This window comes from Nyctereutes procyonoides, unplaced genomic scaffold (genome assembly GCF_905146905.1).
Source record: "Nyctereutes procyonoides isolate TBG_1078 unplaced genomic scaffold, NYPRO_anot_genome, whole genome shotgun sequence".
In the NCBI taxonomy this organism is placed as follows: Eukaryota; Metazoa; Chordata; class Mammalia; order Carnivora; family Canidae; genus Nyctereutes; species Nyctereutes procyonoides.
Window position 1 is genome coordinate 2735246 of NW_026575023.1, and position 24618 is coordinate 2759863.

At 35.8% G+C, this 24618-nt stretch overlaps 1 pseudogene; it reads left to right on the plus strand.

Moving 5' to 3' along the window:
* The first annotated feature begins 15056 nt into the window (after positions 1–15056).
* LOC129521185 (Y-box-binding protein 1-like) lies at positions 15057–16079 on the plus strand (annotated as a pseudogene).
* The last annotated feature ends 8539 nt before the right edge of the window (positions 16080–24618 follow it).

Below are 24618 nucleotides of genomic sequence, written 5' to 3' on the forward strand. Positions count from 1 at the left end.
AATTTTTAGTTCCAAGGTTATGCTTTCATAAAAGCTCAAATTGACTAAACAGTTAAAAATGAAAATATGAATTATAATTTTGATATGACACTTGCTACTATTGAAAAACGTTGAATTTATAAAGTTGATATCTTTAAATCTTACTGTCATTTCCATTCCAAGACCATATTACCTATATTTTTGTGCCTGTAAGATGTCTTACTGCTGTCAAGTAAAAGTGTTTTGAGTATGAATTTTCTTTGCCAAAAAAGACCAACTGAAGAATTGAAAAAAATATATGTGATTTAGTTGGCTACATTTTAATAAAATAAATAGTAGATATTAATACTTTATTTATTAAATAAAATAAAGTAGTAGATATTAAAAATAAGAGAAAATGCTGGTCAATATAGCCTTTAGAATAATAGTTGGCATACTTTTTTCTAGCTTCATTGCTCTGCATGTGGATATTCAGTTTCCCAGCACTATTCACTGAAAGATTAATCTTTCCTAGATTAAATTGTCTTAGCATTCCTGTCAAAAATCAAGTGATTGTAAATGTGAATTTCTTTCTGGACTCTCAATTCTATCCCATTGATCTATATGTCTATCCGTATACCAGCACCACATTGTCTTGATTACTATAGGTTTGCGGTAAGTTTTAAAATCACTAGCTGTAAATATTCCCATACTCTCAAAATTGTTTTGGCTGTTCAGGTTCTCTTGCATTTTCATAATAATATTAGGATCAGGTTAGAATGAAGTTCTTGGCCTTTGAGTAGTGGCTAGGTAGGAGAGGAGAGATCCAGTTCCCTCCATGCCCCTACCTTCAACATGGTGCTGTGAGGGATAAGAAATGGCAACCTGACCCTTCAGAAATGAAACTTTAACCCTAGAAGAGCTGGAGAAAGAGGGAGCCCCTGTCTTCTTGGGTGTATACACCTGTAATATAGCTTCTTTAACACGGAGCAGGGATGCTGGTAGGGGGTAGGATCAGGAAACAAATCATGACTCCAATGCTACTACTCTTTTTGTTCACACATAGATTTAATAGATTTTCTTCAACTAATGTTTTTTTTTTCTCCAGTCTCTGTGTTCTTTAGAACATCTTTAAAATCTTAAGTTTTTCAACATTTTCATCATTAAATTGTTGTTTCTTAAGGAGAGAGCCTACCAAGCTCCATACTCTGCCATTCTAAATGTCCCTGCCCCCTTTGCATAAACTTTTAAAAATCTACTTGATTATAACATTGCTTTAGTTGAGGAGTAGCAGATATCACTTCTATTTTTCAAACAAGGCAAAATAGGTTAAATGTAGAAATGGAAATTGTACACCAAGAAACAGAATACATGTCTCCCAACCAACAGGTTTTATCAGTTCAAGCTGGTGCTGTGATAGAGTAAGCCTACAGAAAAAGTTCAATGAATTTAATTTACTTCTCAAGATACATGTGATTCCTCAATCTTATGTTTTTAGTCTGCCATGAAAATGTTCAAGAACTTTGCAAAAATAGCCAGAACTGGCCAGGTAGCAAGTCTGTCAAATATTAATAAGGTGTAACACTTTATGTGTTTAGAAAGGCTCCTCCTTAATAGAAAATGTGTCAGAAACAGATAAATCAGTGATAATCAATTAAGCTGATTGGCAAGTTTTCTAATGATTTTTCTATTGGTTCCATGTTACACAATTTAAAGAAAACAAGGACAGAAAGTCACAAATGCATATAGACAGCTAAACTCATAAGGCAACCTACTACTTGGAGAAAAATTATAGGGTCAATTCAAGACAAAATTGTGATGTAAGAAATTTATTCTTCTTCACTGCCCTTTATCCTTTGTTCTGATAACAATTCCATTTTCTCCAGCAACAAGTGTTTGATGAGTTTGTATTCTTCTCCATTACCTCAAAATTTGCATCATGGTCTTGATTTGATCTTAACATGTCACCCATTTAAGCCATTTGTATCCTCACTTAGGCTTGAATTAAAGACTGTAGTTTCACCAGTGTAATTTTGGACATCCTCAAGGGAGTAAGAGAGAGATTTTTGGAACACCCTGAAGCTGTCTTCCTTTACAGCTGAAACCACTCATATGTGGGTGGTTTCCACTCTACTTACGCATAAGGATTGCTCTACAAGAAAGACACCATTTCTGCTTGTATAACAGAATCATTCCCCTGAATTTACAGCTTCAATCCCCCTATCAGTCATTGTGACAGCACTTCACAGCAATACAACAGGAGAGATTGAAGACTAAGACAACTGGTCTGCCTACCAGTCAGATCTGATTACAGCTCTGTACATCAATGTTTAGACTACAAGGCAGTATGTATCATCTTTATCACAATGTAAGATCAGATAAACTATCTGCTGTTCTTCATTATCTGGGGAAAGCCTGGAAGAGAACATATAGTGCCAGTCATATTATGCGTTATCTTTCTTCCACTGAAAAGTAAAATTGAAAGACAGAAATAAAAATTTATCAATTCAGGGAATCAGAACTCCACTTCATTCTGCAATTAAACATCAGAGACCTACCCATTTCTATTTTAGTTCTTTGAATATAAAACATAGCTAAGAATATGGGGAAAAGACACTTAAATGCCTCTAAATTTGTTTCCATCTCTGGTCAAGTTCAGGATCAGATAGGAAATATTGAAATGCATTAGGAAGTTGTCTTCACTTAGCATTTTATTATTCTCTTTCTGAAAATTCAACCTAAACAGATTCCTGTTTTGAAACCTACCTGGCCTAATAATGTAAGAATCCCACAAAGAAGAGTATAAAGCTAATGGACAATAGAAATTTGAGTCAATCCTCTTACCCATCTATCCAGGCGTCTACCATAACTGTGTCACAAACAGAAGTGTTATAAGAAAACACGGTGGTCTTTTACTACTTAAATAATCTTTTATCTTCAAATTTTTAATGATACACCTTCAATGTCAATGCAGGATAATTAGTTGACCATACATTATACACCTTTCTGGCTTTTAAAAGTAATGGTATTAAGTGAACAATGTGTTATTTTGCATGTTTTAATAATTTTAACTCAATTAAATTTTTAGTCTGCTTTATAATTGATAATTAGTCCACACTCCATATATTTGCTCAAGCTGAAACCCAAGAGTCATTTTGTTTGTCCTCATGCCTATACACCCCACATCTAATCCATCTGTAAGTCTTGAGAGTTCTACCTTTGAAAGATATGCCAAATCCAGCATGTCTTGCCATAGAGACACCTTCATAACTTAAGGCTATTCCAGGAGCATCCTATTGCTTCTGCTTTTGTTCCATTTCAGGCAATTTTCTCCAAAAACATTTTAAAATAAACATTTAAACATTTTTAAATAAAAATCAGATAATTTCACTCCCTTGCTCAAAACCTGCCAGTGTCTTTACTGTTTTCAACTTATGCAGAAGATAATTCAAACTCCTAGTCATGGCCTAAGTGCCTTATATATTCCAACCTCTACCACTTCTATTCAAGCTACACTAGCTTCTTGCTCCTCTTTGAACATAGCTGCATTAATGAAATGGGATTTGCATTTTACAGGCTAAATACCACAATGATTTTCTATGAAGTCTTACGGGTTATAGAATTCTTCTGTATGATATTCCCTTTGAAAAACCACATCAAGAAACACCTCTTAAGGAATAAGTAGTGCATAAAAAGAGTGGTAAGTCCTCTTATTAGGTGACAGAAATATGAATGAGAATCTCCTACACATAAACAAAATCACCAAATAGAAAAAATATTGTAAAATAACACTCAATGCGCAATTTTTCATACTCACCGGCATCCAGTTAGATCATAGATGCTGTGTTTCAGAATCATCAACTTATATCTGATCTGTTGGCTAGCATAATCCAATTTAAACAAAAAAATTTTTTAGAGAAGCCATACAAATCTGACAATCATATGGTTAACCTTTGCTTAATAAGCAATAAAATGTTGAACAGAAAATATTTGCAATATTTGCAGACGACATGGTATTATATAGAGAAAACCCTAAAGATGCTACCAAAAAAATGTTGGAACTAATGAAAGAATTCAATAAAGTTGTAAAATACAAAAGCAATATACAAAAATATGATGCATTTCTATACACTACCTAGAAAGAGAAATTAAGAAAACAACCTCATTTACAATTTTATGAAAAAGAAGAAAATACCTAAGAATAAATTTAACCAATGCAGTGAAATTCCTCTATGCTCTGAAAACTATCAGACATTGATAAAAGAAATTAAAGAAGACACACCAAAAAATGGAAAGATATTTCGTGCTAATGGACTGAAAGAATATTGTTAAAATATCATACTACCCAAAAATCAGATAAATTCCAATGGCATTTTTCACATAAATAGAACCAACAATCCTAAAACTTGTATGAACCCACAAAAGACCCCAAATAGCCAATGCAATCTTGATGAAGAATAAAGCTGAAGACATCACATTGCCTGATTTCAAACTATATTACAAAGCTACCCTAATTTGAAATAATATGGTATTGGCATAAAATCAGACATGTTGATCAATGGAACAGTAGAGAGCCCAGAAATAAAACCATATACTTATGTCAACTAATTTATGACAAAGGAGGCAAGAATATACAATGGGAAAATAACAGCCTCTGTAAGAAATAATATTGGGACAATTGGATAGCCACATGTAAAAGAATGCAATTGGACCACTATCATACCCCGTACAGAAAAATTAACTTAAAATGGATTAAAGACTTGAGTGTAAGATATGAAATCATAAAGCTCCTAGAAGAAAACACAGGCAGCAAGTTCCTTGACATTACTCTTGGCAATGAGTTTTTGGAACTGACTCTAAAACCAAAATAAATAAGTGAGACTACATCATCTGCACAGAAAAAGAAACAATCAACAAAATGAAAAGTTACCTACTGAATAAGAGCAAGTATTTGTGAATCGTGTGTCTGAAAAGGGGTAAATATCCAAAATAGATAAAGAATTTTTACAAGTCAATAGCAAAAGAACAAATAATCCCACAAAAAAAAAAAATGAGCAGAGGATCTGAATAGACATTTTTCCAAAAAAAAAAAAAGACATACAGATAGTCAACAACTTTCTCAAAAATTGAAAGCAGAATTACCATTGATCCAGCAATTCCAATTCTGAGTTTTTATCTGAAGAAAATGAAAACACTAACTTGAAAAGATATATGCACCCGTATATCCATTGTAGAATTATTTACGGTAGCCAAGACATGGAAATAACCTATGTTTCCACAACAGGTGACAAAACAAAATGTGATATACATTTTATTCATCCATAGAAAAGAATGGAATTTTACCATTTGTGACAACATGGATGCACTTTGAGGGCACTATGCTAAGTGAAATAAGTCAGAGAAAGCAAATACTATACAATCTCACTTATATGTGGAATCTAAAAACAAAAAAAAACAAGCCCATAGATACAGTTAACAGAGAAAAAAAAAAATGGCGATTGCCAGAGGTGGTGGATGGGCAGGGGAATGAAACGGGTGAAAGAAGTCAAGAGACACAAACTTTCAGTTATAAAATAAATAAGTCATGGGGATGTGATATGCAGCATGATGAGTACAGTTAATAATGTTGTATTATATATTTGAAAGCTGCTAAGAGACTAGATCTCAAAAGTTTTTATCACAAGAAAAAATTCTATACGTATGAGGACAAATGCTAACTAGATTTATTTGTGGTAATCATTTTGCATTGAATGCAAATATTGAATCATTATGGCTTTTGTTTGCTTTTGAAACAGAGGAAATTTTATTACCAGAGACAGCTAGGATGTTAACAGGGTTCAAGGAGGTAACTGTGGCCCTGCTTGAAAAATCAGTGACACACTCCCCATAAATTCTGTGAGAGAGAGCTGGATGGGGAAGCCATCCTCCATTTGAGGGAAGTGCCCCCCCAAAAAATGGATCCTCACCAGAATCCCACACTGAAAATTGGAGAAAATGTGCTTCACTTCCAGCAAGGGAGGGGACAAGTAACTATTTGGAAACAGGCCCAAGGCATTCTGGATTTTTAATGAGGCCTATTTTGCCAAACTCTCAAAAATAAGCATATATTTATGTTGTATACCTGAAACTAACATAATGTTGTATGTCAATTATGTCTCAATTTAAAAAAAAAGAAAAAAAGGAAAAACACTAATACCAGTATTAAAATCCCTAAAAAGAGAAAAAAGAAAATACGAACATTCATCTTAAACTTACATCAGAGGAAGAAATTAGGCATTTAAGTATACTTTTATCACACATCATCTATTTGGGTAAATACTTTGAAGTACAATTGGATTTCCATATATAGAGAAAGGATCCCCTTAGAAGTATTAAACAGAAGTTGCTTAAAGTCTACTTCATATTACATGTAAATACAATGTCTATCACATATTTCACTCCTTACACATGTTCAGAAGTTTTTTGTGTGTTTTTGTTTTTTTTAAGATTTTATTTATTTATTCATCAGAGACACAGGGAGAGAAAGAGGCAGAGAGAGAAGCAGGCTCCATGCAGGGAGCCCGACATGGGACTCAACCTCTGGTCTCCAGGATCACGCCCTGGGCTGAAGGCGGTGCTAAACCGCTGAGCCCCCCGGGCTGCTGTTTTTCATCTGTAGGCTTTACTACCATAACACTATGCCCTTTTTGTATACATATATAAAATGTTTCCTAATTATTATAGCTCTATCCTCACTCTAACATTTTAAGAGTAAAATGGTTACTTTACAACTCAAAAGTTAAACTTAAAAAACCTTAAGTATATAATATTTCTTAGAGAGAAGAACTATAATTCTCAAGCTGATAGGAATTGGAGAGATTTAGTGATGCTCAATCCAGCTTAGAATAAAGTTGCTGTCCTGTCCTTTCCTACGGCTTATGTCTCTGACAGCAAACATAATTAAAGCTATAGAGAGAGAAATCACCAGTTGTTCTGAATCAGTGAAACGTGACAACCAAGAAAATAATGCTAAAGCTTTTTTTAAAAAAAAATCTCAAGTACTGATTCTACCCACAGACCCCTTTTCTTCTGTGTCATCCTTAACAGCAGATATAAATACAGAACGAACATGAATCAATAGAAAAGACTGGGGAGAGAAAGAACAATTTAGGGAATTTTTTGATGTATTATGGTTCACACACACGCAATCATCCAGCAAGCATGACATTCTCCTCAGCTCTGATCTGCTGGCACCTGCTCACTCTTCTAGTCAGCCCCATGGTTTCTCTATCTCACTTCCCTCCTGTAAACCGAATGTCAGCTCAGGTGCCAGAAAAAGTAGGGTTAAAACTTCAACATCTGTTTCCTACTAAAGTCACAGAAATCTTTTGTCAGTTGCCTACTCCTTGGCCTTGCTAGGAAAAGGTGGCTACCAGGAGGAAGACTGCTAAAGTGAAAAGAGACTATTGTAAATTTCTGTCATCATGATTAAATACGATTTTCTCCAAAATGCCCTAGGGTCTCATTTTGAACCAAATCTTCTCCTGCTGGCATGTTTCTGATTCACTGGCACTTACCCACCTGCATACCAGGGATATGCCATCTTTAAAGGAATTAAAAAGAGTTATCACCATGAACTCAGACTGTGCTGTATTCAACTTATATATAATATGTATATCTGAAACCACTCTGAAGAGTGTGGTTTTCCTGAAACTGGTTTTAGCAGGCTGCATGATGGCTTGGCAGTCTCTTAGAAGCAACACAGAAGCCATCAGCATGATTCTCCCACTGGCTCTTAAACTCAGAAGTGGGCAATTGGTTAGTACTTATTTTAGAAAGCCTGGCAGGTCGTTTGCTCACAACTGTGCACCTCTTCTAAGTCTCATGCTAGTGAGCTCTATTATTATAAAAAGCCATACATATAATTAATCCACAACATCATGCCACCTTGTCACCTTTGGACCAACCATGCTTCACATACTACAGAAAGCCTAAATTTTACTCCATGATATTGCCATTACACTTAGGATAAGAACTGAAATTATGTCAATTATTTTTATTTTCATTTCTTAAAAATATGCAAGGTTACAGACATTTTTCCCTAAAAGAAGATGATACAAATCCAAAATTCCAAGAATGATTTGTTTATTCATTTTTATTTGTTTTGCTATATATATGCCTGTGGTGGATAAAAGAAGTGAGGATTGGGCTTCTGGACTTGAGCCTTTCACCTTCGTACTCTGTAACCTTGCATAAGTCATCTTAGTTTCATTCCTTTATCAGTAAAATGGGAATAACAATACACATCCTCTCTATCACACATTATATAAAAATCGTGCTAGATAAATGTAAAGTTTTTGCACTGAGTTAAAATGTGAATAAATATGTGTTTATAAAATATACATTTCCATCGAAAACATATATATCAGTAAAAAGAGTGTTTTGGCAAGAAAATTGGCTGGCAACCAAAGACTTTTGTTGCAAATTGCCAATTCCAAGTAGTTTGGCAGAAAAATCCAGACAGAAATCATATACCTCCCTGTGATGATTAATTTTATGTGTTAGTTTGTCTGGACCCTGGTGCCTATGTGTTAGTTTTGTCTAGATCCTTCTGTGGAGGTGTTTTTCAGATGAGATTAACATTGTATCAGTGGACTTCAGGTAAATCATATTGTCCTCCATAGTGTGGGTGGGCCTCATCCAATCCATTGAAGGCCTGAATAGAACAAAGGCTGACCTTCCCCAGAACAGGAAGGGAAGTCTGCCAGCAGACAGCCTGCAGACTTCAAATGAAACGTCAGCTCCTCCCTGGGTATCCTGCCTGTTGGACGGACCTACCCTGCAGATTTTGGACCTGCCAGTCTCTATTATCATGTGAGCCAATTCCTTAAAATAAAGTCTTCTCTCTCCCTCAATCTCTCTCTACACACACCCTCAGTTCTGTTTTGTTTCCCTGGAGAACCCTAACCAATATACCCCCTAAAATCTATGTGGGATGATTGACTAATCTTGGCCAAAGGAATATAAGGAAAGGGAAGTGTGTCACTTCTGCAGGAAGCTATTTAATTATCGGTGTGCTTTCTCCACTTTCTCTTCTCCTCCTGTGACATATTTGGAAGCCACATGTGGAGTATAGTTACATGTGGTACACAAGATGGATGAGGCCTGAAGATTGGCCCAAGAAGGAATGTGTGTATTGGATTTTGTGTGCATGAGAAAAATATTATTGTGTTAGGCCACTGAGATTTGGGGATTATCTGCTACAGCAGCTGGAACTAGTTACCCTGACTAATGCGGGTATATTTTATTGTGTACAAATTGAACAAAAAGGGAAAAATTCTGCTTTTGTTGAAATGCAAAAGAAAAAAGCAACTCCTGACACCTGGAAACTATCCTGAACACTTTTCACAGAACACCAACAGCAGACAAAGCACTCTCTGACTATAAGAAACAAGACTGGAATGAGTAAGTCATGGGAATCAAAGGCACAGCATAGGGAACATGGTCAACGGTACTAGAATAGTGTTGTACAGCAACAGATGGTGGCTACGCTTGTGGTGAGCATAGCTAACCTATGGAGACGTTGAATCACTACATTGTATACCAAAAACTAATGTAACATTGTGTCAACTATATTCAAATTTTTAAAAAAGACAGAAACAAGACTGCTCTATAATCATGTTTAAACACAGAGAAAAATGTAAACATTGTCCAAACCAGAAAAATAATCCAACATCTCCCTATCTAGAGTCATATGAGTGAATGCTGCCTAGTTTTAGCTTCCCTCTAGTCTTCCCTCCTTCTAAGGAAGATATATTAAATACCCAATCACAATTAGCCCTGCTTCCTGACAGCATCCAGTCCAGAACAAGGCCTCAGAACAAAGATTTAAGATTCCTGAAGTCTTCCCCCAAATCACCCAAGCAACACTGAAATTCTATTTTAATAGTCCTTTCCAACACTCTACTGAGACACTCTGCAATTTCCCATGACCAGTTGTGTGGTCTCCCTCAATGGCTCATTACAATAAGCATAAACCCAAACTGTCTAACTACAGGTGTGTTCTTCATGGTCTTTAGCTGGAGAGCATCAATATGGGTAATAATTGTACCCTTAGAAAATACAGAAATTGAACAAAATTATTTCTAAGACTATTTATTTGATTCTAACTGCCTGTGGTCATGCTGATTTTCAGAGTGGGTAGATGAAAACAGCTTTTCTCTATACCACATAGTGAGACTCTATAATCAGCAACAACATTACATTTGGATTAAATTGCTATTTTTTAAAAAAACGTGTTTTTTTCTGAATTTTTAGCTTGGAACATGTCCAAATACTTATTAAAGGCTTGTTACTTTATATTTGATCTTCTTTTATTGAAAAGTCTTTAATGGAATACACAGAGAATTAATATTTATATTTTAACAAACCAATTTTTATTTTTCTTTAATAAGACAGAGAATATTACTCTCCAGAAAATTTTAAATTGTCAAACTTGGAATCAAAAGTATGGGAGAAAGTTTAAAAAGACCTGAAAGATAATGAATTTAAGCTACAGGTTAAGTATGTGTTAACATTTATTTCAATAATATCGTTCTTGAGTTTTTGTATGCAAATTTATTTTCCACCTAAGGAAACTTTGTGTGTGTGTGTGTGTGTGTGTGTGTGTAGCAAAGTGCTTCACTCCTCTTTTAGTCTTTTAAATTCTTAAAATCTATATTCTCAAACTCTACTGTGACTAAAAATTACTAGGTAAACTTTTTAATAACTGGTTTTAGAACAACTGGAAAGTCTTTTTAGCTAAGGCAAAATTAGGTCTGTACCTCACACCATGCACTAAGAATAACTTCAAAAAGATCGTATGTTTAAAGTTTTAAAAAATTAAAATTTTTTGGGGCACCTGGCTAGCTCAGTTGGTAGAGTGTGCAACTCTTGATCTCAAGATCATAAGTTGGAGCCATGTTGGGTGTATAGATTACTTAAAAATAAAATCTTGAAAAAATAATTAATATTTTATGTGAATTGAAAGATATAGATGAGTGCCTTTTCAGCCTGAGAACAGGGAAAACTTCCTATCTTGATACCCAGTAACAATTCAAGAAAGAAGAATGAATAATTAACTAGTAATTTTAAAGTATTCTGCAGACCAGAAACACTATACACAAAGTTAAAATGTGCATAAAAACTTGGAGAAGTTATTTATAACTCATAAGGGGGTGGGATGGAAAGCCAGTATAAATGATATAATAAGAGTTCCCCAAAACCTTAGATAAAAAGACCAACAATCCAATAGAAGAATGATCAAAGATCAATGATCAATCTTTTCAAAGATTATGAATAGGTAGTTCACAGAATAAGAACACAGAAACAACCCTTAAAGAAAAAAATAGCCAAACTCACTTAAAAAGAGAAATTCTAAATACCACTATAGTGAGAAAATATTGTTCAACTATCAAACTGGTAAAATCTAAAGGTTTGACAAAAAGCTGTTAGGGAAAATGTTAGGAATAGGAATATTTATCAATTTTTGGCAGAAATGCAAACTGGAACTGCCCTTAAGATAATAACTTTGCAATATATAGAAAACATGTGGAATTAATAAGTGATTATAGCAAGGTTTCAGAGTAGAAAGTTATAAAGTCAATCAACCAACCATGAACAAGTTAAATTTGAAATTACAAACACATTATCATTTACATTAGCATCTCCAAAAACTGAAATACTTAGTATAAGTCTAACAAAATATGTACAAGATCTATATTAGAAAAACTGCAAAGCTCTGACGAGTGAAATCAAATAAACACTAAATAAATGGAGATTATATATATTCCATGTTCATGAATAGAAAGACTCAAATATTGTCAAAATGTCAGTTCTTCCCAAATTGATCTACAGATTCAATACAATCCTAATCAAGATTCCATCCAGTTATTTTGTAGATATCAACAAATTGATTCTAAAGTTTAAATGGAGAGGTAAAAGTCTCAAAATAGCCAACACAATATTAAAAGAACAGAGTCTAAAGATTGACACTATGTGACTTCATGATTACTATAAAACTATGTGGTATTGGTGAAAGAACAGACAAATAGATCAATGAAGCAGAATAGAGAGCTGAAAAATAAGCCCACATAAATACAGTCAACTGATCTTTGACAAAGGAGCAAAGGCAATACAATAAAGAAAAGATTGTCTTTTAAATAAATGGTGCTGAAACACCTGGACATCCAAAATAAATAAATAAATAAATAAATAAATAAATAAATAAATAAATAAATAAATAAAACAATCAACCTATACACAGGCTTGCACCTTTACAGTAAGAAATTAACTCAAAAAGGACCGCAGAGCTAAATATAAACCGCAATCCTATAAAACTCCTAGGAGATTACATAGGAGAAAATCTAGGTGACCTTGGGTTTGGAAATTATTTTTCAAATACAATAGCAAGGGCATGATCCCTGAAAGAAATAATTGATAAACTGGACTTCATTAAAATTAAAAACTTGATGCCTGCAAAATATAATATCAAGAGAATGAAAAGACAAGCAGATGGAGAGAAAATATTTGCAAAAAATACGTAATAAAGACTGTTACACAAAATAGACAAAGAACCCTTAAAATTCAACAATACGAACACAAACAACCCAATTAAAAAGTGAGCCAAAGACTTTAACCCACACCTCACCAAGTAGGATATATAAACGGCAAATCAGCATATAAAAAAGAGCTTCACATCATATGTCATCAGAGAAATGCCAAATGAAATGAAGACACCACTCACACTTCTTAGAATAACGAAAACCCAAAACTGACAACATCAAGTGTTGGCAAGGATGAGGAGCCACAGAGACTCTCATTCCTTGCCAGTGGGAATGCAAAAGGGGACAACCACTTTGGAAGACACTTTGGCAGTTTCTTAGAAAAGTTAATATACCTTTACCATACTATCCAGCAATCTCACTCTTTAGTATTTACTCAGAGGAGTTGAAAATGTATGTTTACACAAAAAATGTTTGTAGCAACTTCATTAACAATTGCCAAAACCCGGGGCACCTGGGTGGCTCAGTCGATTAAGCATCTGCCTTTGGCTCAGGTCATGATCCCAGAGTCCTGGGACTGAGTCCCATATCTGGCTCCTTGGTCAGTGGGGAGTCTGCTTCTCCCTGTCCTTCTACTTATCCCTCTGCAGGCTCTCTCTCTTTCTCTCTCTGTCAAATAAATAAACTCTTTAAAAATAATAATAATAATTGCCAAAACTCTGAAGCAATCAAGATGATCTTCAGAAGGTGAATGGATAAACTGTGATACATTGAATTACTATTCAGCACTAAAAAAATTATCGGTTAAGCCAGGAAAAAACATGAAGGAAACTTAAATGTATCTGACTAGGTAAAAGAAGCCAATCTAAAAAGGCTACATACTATATGATTCCAATCATATGACATTCTGGAAAGGGCAAAACTATGAAGACAATAAAAAGATCAGCAGTTTGAGGGGTTTGGGATTAACAAGTGAAGCACAGAAAACTATTAGGGCAGGGAAAATGCTCTGTATGCTATAATGATAAATACATGTCTATATATATATATTTGTCCAACCCCACAGAATGCACAGCACAGATTAGACTGGACCCTAATATAAACTCTGGACTTTGACTCACAAGATGTGTCAATGGAGTTTCATCATTGGCAACAAACGCACCATGCTGGTGGGGATTTTGATAATAGGGGAGATTGTGGATATGTGCGGTCAGGGAGTATATTGGAAATCTATACACAGTTTTTAAAAAGATTTTATTTATTTATTTATTTATTTATTTATTTATTTATTTATTTATTTATTTAAAAGAGACCATGCAGGAGCAGAGGAGAGAGACAGAGGGAGACAGAATTTCAAGCAGACTCCCTGCTGAGCATAGAGTCCTACATGGGGCTGGATCTCGCAACTCTGAGATCATGACCTAAGCTGAAATCAAGAATTCCACATTACTCCAACTAAACCACCCACGTGTCCTTGTATCTTCTGCTCAATATTGTTGTGAACATAACAGTTATGTTCTAAAAATTAAAGTCTGTTAAAAGTTACCAAAAAACATGATTTTACCCTTTGATGTTTCCACCTTTAAGAATTTATCCCAAATATACACTGGAAAAGTATGAAGTTATTTATAAACATTATTGTGAACATATTTGTAAAATTAGTTACTAGAACCAACCAAAATATCATCAACAATTTCACTAAAGTGGCAAGATACAAAGTCAACCTATAGAAATCAATTGTATTTCTTTATACTAATGATAAAAAGCATCTGAAAATAAATAAATAAAACCATCCCAGTCACAATAACATAAAAAAATAAAGTACTTAGGAATAAATTTAACACAAGGAAGTAAAAGATCTATACAATAAAAACTACAGAGTTTAGCGGAAAGAAATCAAAGACACAAAAAATGGAAAGATACTGTGTTCATGGATCAGAAGAATTAATGTTGTTAAGACGTCCGTACTGCCCAAAGCCTTCTACACATTCAACACCATCCCAGTCAAAATACCAATAGCATTCCTCATAGAAATAGAAGAAAGAATACTAAAATTTGTGTGGAACCACAAAAGACCCATAATAGAGAAAATAATCTTGAGAAAAAAAAAAAAAAGAACAAAGCCAAGGTACCATGCTTCTGGATTTCAAGCTATACTACAAAGCCACGGTAATAAAAACAGCACTGGCACAAAAATAGACACACCAGCCAGCAGAAGAGAGTAGAAAGCCCAGAAGCAAATCCCAGTATATTAAGTCAACTAATATTTGCCAAGAAAGCCAAAAAAATCAGCCAATAAGGAAAAGATAGTCTCGTCAATCATTAGAGCTAGGCAAACTGGAGCTACACATGCAGAGCAGTGAAATTAGGACCCTATTTCACACCACTCTGAAAAATTACCTCAAAGTGGAGTAGAAAATAGGCCCCAGAGAGCCCTGAGTGCCCCCACCACCTCCACAGGGAGCCCAGCTGCTGCAGCGGGCCCAGCCATCATCACCACAGCCATGAACACGGAGGCTGAAGCCCAGCAGCACCTGCCACCCTGCCCTCAGCGCTGCCCACACCAAGCTCCGCACCATGGCCAGCGCCCAGCGGCCTCACCTCAGGGCACCCTGCCAGGACAAGATCATCGCAAGGGAAGACTTTGGGAATAGTGAAATGCATCAATGTATGAAATGGATATGATTTCATCAGTGGAATTACACAGAGGAAGATGCATTTGTATGTCAGACTGCCATAAAGAAGAACCCCAGAAAGTACCTTTGCAATGTAGGAGATGGAAATCCTGAAATTTGCTTTTGTTGGTGCAGAGGCAGCAAATGTGACAAGCCATGCAAGGTGGTAAGTAGGCAGCCAACCCTAACCATTACAGGCACTATCCATGTGGTAGGGGTTCTCCAACCACAGAATTCTTTTTTTTTTTTAAGATTTATTTATTTATGAGAGAGAGAGAGAGAGAGAGAGAGAGGCAGAGACACAGGAGGAGGGAGAAGCAGGCTCCATGCAAGGGAGCCCGACGTGGGACTCGATCCCGAGACTCCAGGACCGCGCCCTGGGCCAAAGGCAGGCCCTAAATCTCTGAGCCACCCAGGGATTTCCTCCAACCACAGAATTATCGGAGTAGTGAGAGCAGGGAAAAAGAAGGGATCAGAGAGTGCTCCCCAAGGCCAGGCCCAAGACCGTAGGCACAGCACAGGTGGGGGTTCCCACCTTACAGTCTGCAGACTCTGTGGGAGTGAACCACAGTCTTCCAACCCTTCTGTGCAAGGAGAAGTGATGGAAGCTGCTGACCATCAGGGTGCAGGAGAACAAGTTAGACCAGTGAGACGCCATGTGAATGGGAGTTATAGATTAGGGTTCCACAGGGGGCCTCCTGGCCGAAGATAGTCCAGAGAGGATGGCAATGAAGAAGATAAGGAAAATCATGGAGATGAAACCCAAAGTCAGCAGTCACCTCAGCGTGGGTACCTCTGCAACTTTAGTCACTGAGGCAGATGCCCAGAAAACCCTAAACCACCAGATGGCAAAGAGACCAAAGCAGCAGCTCCACTAGCGGAGAATTCATCCACCTGGGAGGCACAGTGGGGCCAGGCTGAGTAAATACCAATTTATCATCTCTCCCACCATCCGGTTTAGTCATCCAACAAGAAGAAACAAGTATGAAATTCCAGCGATAAGCAACAAACAAAAGTTTGGAGCTAAAGACCTTAAGTGCTTGCCTTTTTTCCCATTGACCAGATAGGTAGAACTATCTGCATTATCTATGCAGCATGGGGCTTTTATTATTTTTACCTAAAAACATTTATTTTTGGTAATGAAAAATCCATTTTTTAAAAAAAGCCTCAACACATTTATAAAGGTTTTTAAGTTGTTTCAAGTTTTTAAGTTCCGGTTAAGTTGAGTTTTTTAAGAACTTCATTTTTAATTTGTAATAAAAGTTTACAGCTTGATTTTTTTCAAAAAAGTCAACAAATGACAAGCACCTATTAGTAAAGGTCTTAAATAATTATAAAAAAAAAGAGAGAAGTAACAAAATGGATCAAAGAATTAAATATAGACCTGATACCATAATACTCCCAGGAGAAAATGTAGGGAAGAAGCTCTTTGATACTGGTCTTGGCAACGATTTTTTTAGACATAATACCAGAAGGACAAACGACGGAAGCAAAAATCAACAAATGAGACTACATGAAACTCAAAACCTTTTGTACTGCAAAAGAAACAATTAACAAAATTAAAAGACAACCTATAGAATGGGAGTAAGTTTTCACAAACCATATATTGGATAAGGCGTTAATATCCAAAATATTTAAAGAACTCAGTCAACTTAATAACAAAAAACATTCTGATTTAAAAAATGGGAAGAATAACTAGAGATTTTTCCAAAGAGGACATCCAAATGGCCAGACATATGAAAAGATGTTCGTGACTAACCATCAGGGAAATGCAAGTCAAAATCACAACGAAACATGATCAGAATGTTCGCCTCACACCTGTTGGAATGACTATCATCAAGAAAAGATAACAGGTGCTGGCGAGGATATATTCAAAACGGACCCCTTGTACATAGTTGGAATGTAACACAGTTGGAATGTAAATTGGTCCAGCAACTATGGAAAAGAATATTGAAGTTCCTTAAAAAACTTAAAATAGATCTCACATAAAATCCAGCAATTTCACTTCTGGATATATAGATATATGTAAATGTTTTTATTTACATAAAGTTCAAAACCAACCTACAGTGTTTGAAGTGATGGCTAATAGGACTGAAGACATATAAGTAAATGTAATGAGTGATCTTTGGATCTTAATTTTAACAAACCAGAAAAAAGACATTTTTTAGACAAAGAAAAATTTATATGTGAACTATTAAGTGAATTATTAATTTTGTTAGATGTAATAATGTCGTGGGTTACGTAAGAAGTTGACCTTTTTTTAGGATTTCATTTGATGCATGTTGTGATAAAATGACATAATACCTGGTATTTATTTTAAAATGGTTTTGCTTTTGAGAACATGTGTTTTAGAATTCTTCAGCAAAATAAAAGGAGCTATAGACAAAGCTAAGTTGGCAAAATATTGGTCATTCTGAGTCTTAATGGCATATATGGAAGTTTGTTATAATATTCTACTTTAGTGTATGTTTGAAATGTTTCTTAATAAAAAAAACTTCTTAAAAAATTAATTGAATATGAGATACTCATGAATAAATTTAACCAAAAGAACATGAAAGAAGGAAGAGAAAGAGAGAAGGGGGAGGAGGAGGAGAGGGACAGAGGGAAGGACTCCAAATGAAATCTTTGGGGCCATTAGTAAGGCCAGAATGTCCAGATTCTGCAGAGTATGGAGACAAGGATGATCCAAAGGCAATGGCCAGGAGATAAAGCAAAGTCAATGTAGTCCACGAAACTGGGTCATCCATCTCAAGAGGTTAGGCAAGGTAGCAGAATTTAGGCAAGCAAGAACAAAATGTAAGGCCAGGAACACAAAACAGAACAAAAGGTTTAAAATGAAAGAATACCAGGCTGGAGTTGCACACATGCATAAAGCCTGTGATTCTGGTTATAATTAGAGAAGAATCCTTCTAAGGTGTGGTCAAACTGGATCAGAAAAATAAAGAAATAGAAAAAAATAGAAATTTTTATTTCAACAGTATTTCAGTATTCAAATTAACTAATTATTTATCCAAGGTCAGAATTAAGTCTATATCTGAAAATTCAGTTTGTTGTTATTGTTGTTGTTGTTGTTGTTGTTTAATGAATTCCTACTACTTCCATTGTACAGTTTTAGTGACGGAGACTACACAAATTAGTCCAAGGATAACCCCCACCTGAGAGAAACTGCAATTTCATCCAGGAGATTACCAATCAATCAATAAAACCGTATGGTATGCATATGAGGAGCCAACGAGATTACCACTCCACAAAAGTCACGTATAAGAAATGTCATAGTTCTTCACTTTTCCTAAATTGCATAGATCTATTCTAAGCCCACATCCGCCTATATGACAAGAAATGACAATATTAATAATGTAAGGAACCACCCCTTCAGATAGTCATGCAAAAATGGAGAGTCTTGTGGAACCAAAAATATTCAAGAAAGGGTACTAAGTCTTCAGTCCACACTGATCACCATTGGTATGTATGCTGAACAGTCCTGAAGAGGCCTTAATGCATGTGGTACCATTGGTTCTGGGCAAAATGTGGACAAGGAGATTTTCCCTAGGTGTGTAGCATTAACATTTGCTACTGTGGTCCAGCCTGTGCTTCAGGGAGCCCCAGAGGAGAAGAAACTGGTCCTCACTACTAATGGAACATGGAAGATTCCTTCTAAACTGGCTTTACCCACCTCTGCCTCTCTTAATATTTGGACCCAATTTTCCTCTGACAAAGTCCTGCTGCAAATCTTCTGTGCTTTTTGAAAACCTACTGAAGCTATATTCTAGAGACCTGGTAAATTTTCCTTCCAAAGCTAAAATATCACTACTATTAAAATTTTTTTCTTCCAAACTTAAAATACCAATGCTATTAGGAGAATCCTAAGAAAAAGAACTGAAAAGACTACATCTTTGGGATAAAGAAGGCAAAATCTCTACAGCAGCAAGCAAGAAGCCCAAATCAATACTCTGATACACTTAATTTATCTAAGTGACATAGCACTAAGTGCCTTTTGAGAAAGCAGCACTGTGTAAATGGCAAAAACACTCAATATGGAATTATCATACACATACTTGAACCTCAGCTCTATTATGTGCCAGTTTTGTGACCTGAAGCAAGTCACTCATTCTTTTTTACCCCTGGCCTTCTCTACTGTAAAGTAGGAATAATGACACTTGTTTTCACCAAATTACGGAGTTTTGAGGATCTAATCAGAGAAGGTGTGTAAAGATAGTGTGTGAACTGCAACTGGTCACAGTACAAGGGCTTCCTACCGGGACAGGTCAAGAACTAAGGCAAGAAAGCATCCTTTTCCTAGACAGGAAAATCTGCACATCTACCGTTTTCTATAAAATTGTTCTTGGTAGCCATCACATTTCTACTTTTTGACAGATATAGTTGTGAGCCACGAGCCTTCGGGGAATTGGGGGATCTGGGAGGCCAGTGTTGCACCAACTCAGGCACATTTCTAGTGAGAGGCACCATTGGACTTAGAACTCTGATATCCTGAATGCTAGAAATTGTTCTGTTTTCAGATGTGTGTGTGTGTGTGTGTGCATGTGCTCGTGTGCGCACGTGCGCGCATGTTTTAAGGCACTCACGCAATATCAACAATCAGTAACAAGAAACACTTTTTTCTCCACTACAAAAGGAAAGAAAAAAAGAAATTCTACATTACCAAGAAATAAATAAGCACTCCTTTAAATTTTGTTACTGATACATACTTTATCAATATTAAAAAGTAACAGAAATAATATCAATAATATAAAACAGAAGAAAAAATTTTGAAGGCTATAGTTCAAGATAGCCACATAGGAGGATCCTGAACTTACCTCTTTTCATGGACACAACAAACCTGCAACTACATGGCAACAGTTCCCTCTGAAAAAAATAGTTTAACTAGCTGAACAGATCTTTCACAACAAAAAATTAAAGGGACACATCCAGACAAGTGGAAGACACAGAGACAGTCTCACCAAGAACCTCACCTCCAGCTCAATTCACAATCAGAAGGACTCAGGAAGGATCTCACAAATGTGGAGCTTCTCCCTAGGGAGGAAGGGGTTTGTGACCCACTGAAGACACCCCAAGCCTGCACTAAAGAAATGAGCCCCCAAAACATCTGGCTTTGCCAACCAATGGGGCTTATATCCAGAAGAAACATAAGGCTACAGAAAACAGAAATTCTGTTCTTAGAGGGCTCATGCACAGACTCCTGAACCCAGCACCAAAGCAACAGATCAAAAAGTGCCTAGACCATATGTAAAGGAGATTGCTCTAACAGTGGTAAATGTGAACATCCCTCTCTTATTCAGTTCTTCCCTATGCAGGATGATATTAGCTGTGGGTTTTTCATAGATGACCTTTATTAGAATGAGGTATATTCTCTCTAAACCTATTTGTTGATGGTTTTTATCATGAGTGGATGCCGGAAAATGCTTTTTCTTTCCTATTAAGAGGATTATATAGTTCTTATCCTTTGTTTTATTAATATGGGGTATCACATTAATTGATTTAAAAATATCGAACTACCTTTGTAACCCAGGAATAAATCCCACATGATCGTGGTGAATGTCTTTTTTAATATATTGTTGGATTAGGTTTATCAATATTTTGAGAACTTTCATATTCATGTTCATCAGAGATGTTGGTCTGTATTGCTTTTTAAGTGGGGTCTTTATCTGGTCTTGGTATCAGGCTAATGCTAACCTCATAGAATGAATTTGGAAGTTTTTTCTATTTTTTTTCTTTTTCTTTGTCTCTCCCTCCCCAACCACGTCTGTCTCTCTCTCTCTCTCTCTCTCTCTCTCTCTCTCTCTCTCCTTACCCAAATCCACCCTTCTAAGCCCAGCAATTAGCCAGGGAAGAGAAAAGGCATCCAAATTAGGAGGAAAAAATTAAAACTCATCATCGCAGATGATATGATTTTATATATAGAAAACTCTAAAGACTAAACACACACACACACACAAACCTGTTAGTATTGATAAATTCAGTAAAGTTGCAGGATACAAAATAAGTTACAAAAAAAAAAACTAAGATACAGAAATATATTGCATTTTTACACACTAATAACAAAGTAGCATAAAGTGAAATTAAGAAAACAATTCATTTAAAATTGGATCACAAGAATAAATATCAAGGAATAAATACAACCAAGGACATGAAAACACCTGTACTCTGAAAATTATAAGACCCTGATAAATGAAATTGAAAAAGATTTAAATAAGTGGAAAGATACACCATGTTCATGGACTAGAAGAATTAGCATTATTAAAATGTCTGTACTATCCAAAGCAATCTACAAATTCAATGCAATATCTATCAAAATTCCAATGGAATTTTTTGCAGAAATAAACAAAAATCCTAAAATTTGTATAGAACCACAAAAGATTCCAAATAATAAAAGAAATCTTGAGAAAAAAAGAACAAAGCTGAAAGTATCACAATCCTTGATGTAAAATTACACTACAAAGTGATAGTAATCAAAACATTTTGGTACTGGCACAAAAATAGACACAAATCAATAGACTAGAATAGAGAGCCCATACACATATGGTCAATTCATTTATGTCAAAGAGACAGGAATATACAATTGGGTAAAAAACAATCTCTTCAGTAGATGGTGTTGGGAAACTGGACAGCTGAAAGAAAGAAAGAAAGAAAGAAAGAAAGAAAGAAAGAAAGAAAGAAAGAAAGAGAAAAAGGAAATTGGATCAGTTTTACCATGGACAAATATTAAGTAAAAACGTATAAAGATCTTAATGTGAGACCAGAAACCAAAAAATTCCTAGAAGAAAATATAGGCAGTAATTCCTCTGATATCAGTGATATCAGTTTTGGTGGGGGTTTTTTGTATATTTTTTAATTGGAGTTTGATTTGCCAACATAGAGTATAACATGGTGATTTGGGGGGGGGGGATCTGACACCAAAGACATTGGCAACAAATGCAAAAAAACAGATAAGACTACATCAAACTCAGAAGCTTCTGTATAGTGAAGAAATCAATAAAATAAAAAGACAACTTACTGAATAGGAGAATACATTTGCAAATCATATCTGACAAGGGGTTAATATCTAAAATATTCAACTCAATAATAAAGAGAACCCAAAAAATCCACTTAAAAATGAACAGAGGAGGGATCCCTGGGTGGCGCAGCGGTTTGGCGCCTGCCTTTGGCCCAGGGCGCGATCCTGGAGACCTGGGATCGAGTCCCACGTCGGGCTCCCGGCATGGAGCCTGCTTCTCCCTCTGCCTGCATCTCTGCCTCTCTCTCTCTATGTCTATCATAAATAAATAAATCTTAAAAAAATGGACAGAGGACCTGAACATTTTTCTAAAGACAGCACAGAGATGACCAACATTCACATAAAAAGACACTCAGCGTCACTAAACATCAGGGAAATGCAAATCAAAACCACAATGAGATATCACCTCAGACCTGTCAGAATGGCTTATTACCAAAAGGACAAGAAATGGTAAATGTTGGCCAGGATGTGGGAAAAAAAGGAACCTTTATGTACTGCTGCTAGGCATGTAAATTAGCATGGCCAAAATATTAGGAGGTTCCTCAAAAAACCAGCAATAGAACGACCATATAATCCAGCAATTCCACTTCTGGGTATTTACTTGTAGAAAACAAGAAACAGGGATGCCTGGGTGGCTCAGTGGTTGAGCCTCTGCTTTTGGCTCAGGGTGTGATCCCAGAGTCTTGGGATGGAGACCCACATCAGGCTCCCCATTGGGAGCCTGCTTCTCCCTCTGCCTATGTCTCTGCCTCTCTGTGTCTCTTATGAATAAATAAATACAGTCTTATTAAAAAGATAAACACTAATTTGAAAACATACATGCACCCCCAGGTTCATTGTAGCATTATTTATAATAGCTGAGGTACAGAAATGACCCAGGTAGCCATAGATAGTTATATAGACAAAGAAGGGGTACTATAAATATCCAATAGAATACTATTTAGCCATAAAAGAATGAAATCTTGTCATTTGCTACCACATAGCTGAAACTTGAGGGCATTATGCTAAATGAAATAAGTCAGAGAAACACAAATACCACATGATTCCACTTATATGTGGAATCTAAAAACAAAAGAAACAAAATAAAACTCACAGATGCAGAAAACAAATTCGTGATTGCCAGAAAGATGGGGTGTTCTGGGATGGGCAAAAGAGGAGAGAGGGTAAAGAGGTACAAGCTTCCAGTCATAAATAAGTAATACACAGCATGGTGACTGTGGTCGATAATATCATATGGTATGTTGTGTAAGTTAACAGGGAAACTGGACATTGTGGATGATCATTTTATAGTGTAGACAAATATTGAATCATGGGACACCTGGGTGGCTCAGTGGTTGAGCATCTGCCTTCGGCTCAGGGCGTGATCCCAGGGTACAGGGATCCAGTCACACATCGGGCTCCCCACAGGGAGCCTGCTTCCCCCTCTGCCTATGTCTCTGCTTCTCTCTCTGTGTCTCTCATGAATAAACAAATAAAATATTTCAAATAAATAAATAAATATTGAATCATGAGGTATATACCCAAAAATAATATGTCAATTATACTTCAATAAAAAGAATTGACAGTACTAGTAGAAGAGTAAATGAAGAGAGAAAATGTGTGATTTCTTTCCTTCCCTCGGGATTTTCATAAATCAGAAGTGGGGTTGGCATCAGCTTGTTGTCTGATTGCCACAGGAAATTTAAAAGCATGAATGGGTTTTGTTCTTGCTTTTACAGTCTGTTTCCTGACATGCTGTTTATTTGTTTCACATGGAAACAGCAACAGCTTATGCATCAACTTAAGACTACTGTTTGTCCAATTTTAAAAATAAATGTCATCTAGCAGTCTGAATCTCTTTGCCAGGACTAATAAAGCCCAGAAATTAGCTTTTATCAGGGAAATGCTACTCAAGTCTTCTTCATGTTGGCTCACTGGCTAGGCATTTATCTTGATATCTCCCTGACATATCCCACTGTTCTTTAAACCTAAAGTGAGGACCAGTGGTCATATAAGCATCGAAGAGGGGGAAGGAATGTCACTGATAAAGGTCCCTCTAAAACTTCAGAGAAGAAACTTGTCAAAGTCACTGTTTCAACATTTGTGAGGATATCTGTAGTTAATAGAAGTTGAACAACAGGTTTGTTTTAAGGCATATCTATATTATTCTCTATCAGGTAGCCTTATTTGAGATGGTTTAATAAGTAAAAAAAAGTAAGCTAACAGTCTAAGTGAAGAAGAAAGCTCTGAGTTGTAGGCATAGAACATTAAAACATCATCAACAATTAGCTAAAATATCCCACAGACATTTACCTATCATTGCTTTCACTGTATAAAGTATTTAAGGTCTTATTTTAGTCTCTGACATACCTCACAATTACTACATATTAAATGTTATACTACTGCATTATATGAGCCTCAATTCATATATGTTCATATAACAGATGTTATCTATTAATCCTTCTAAAAATGA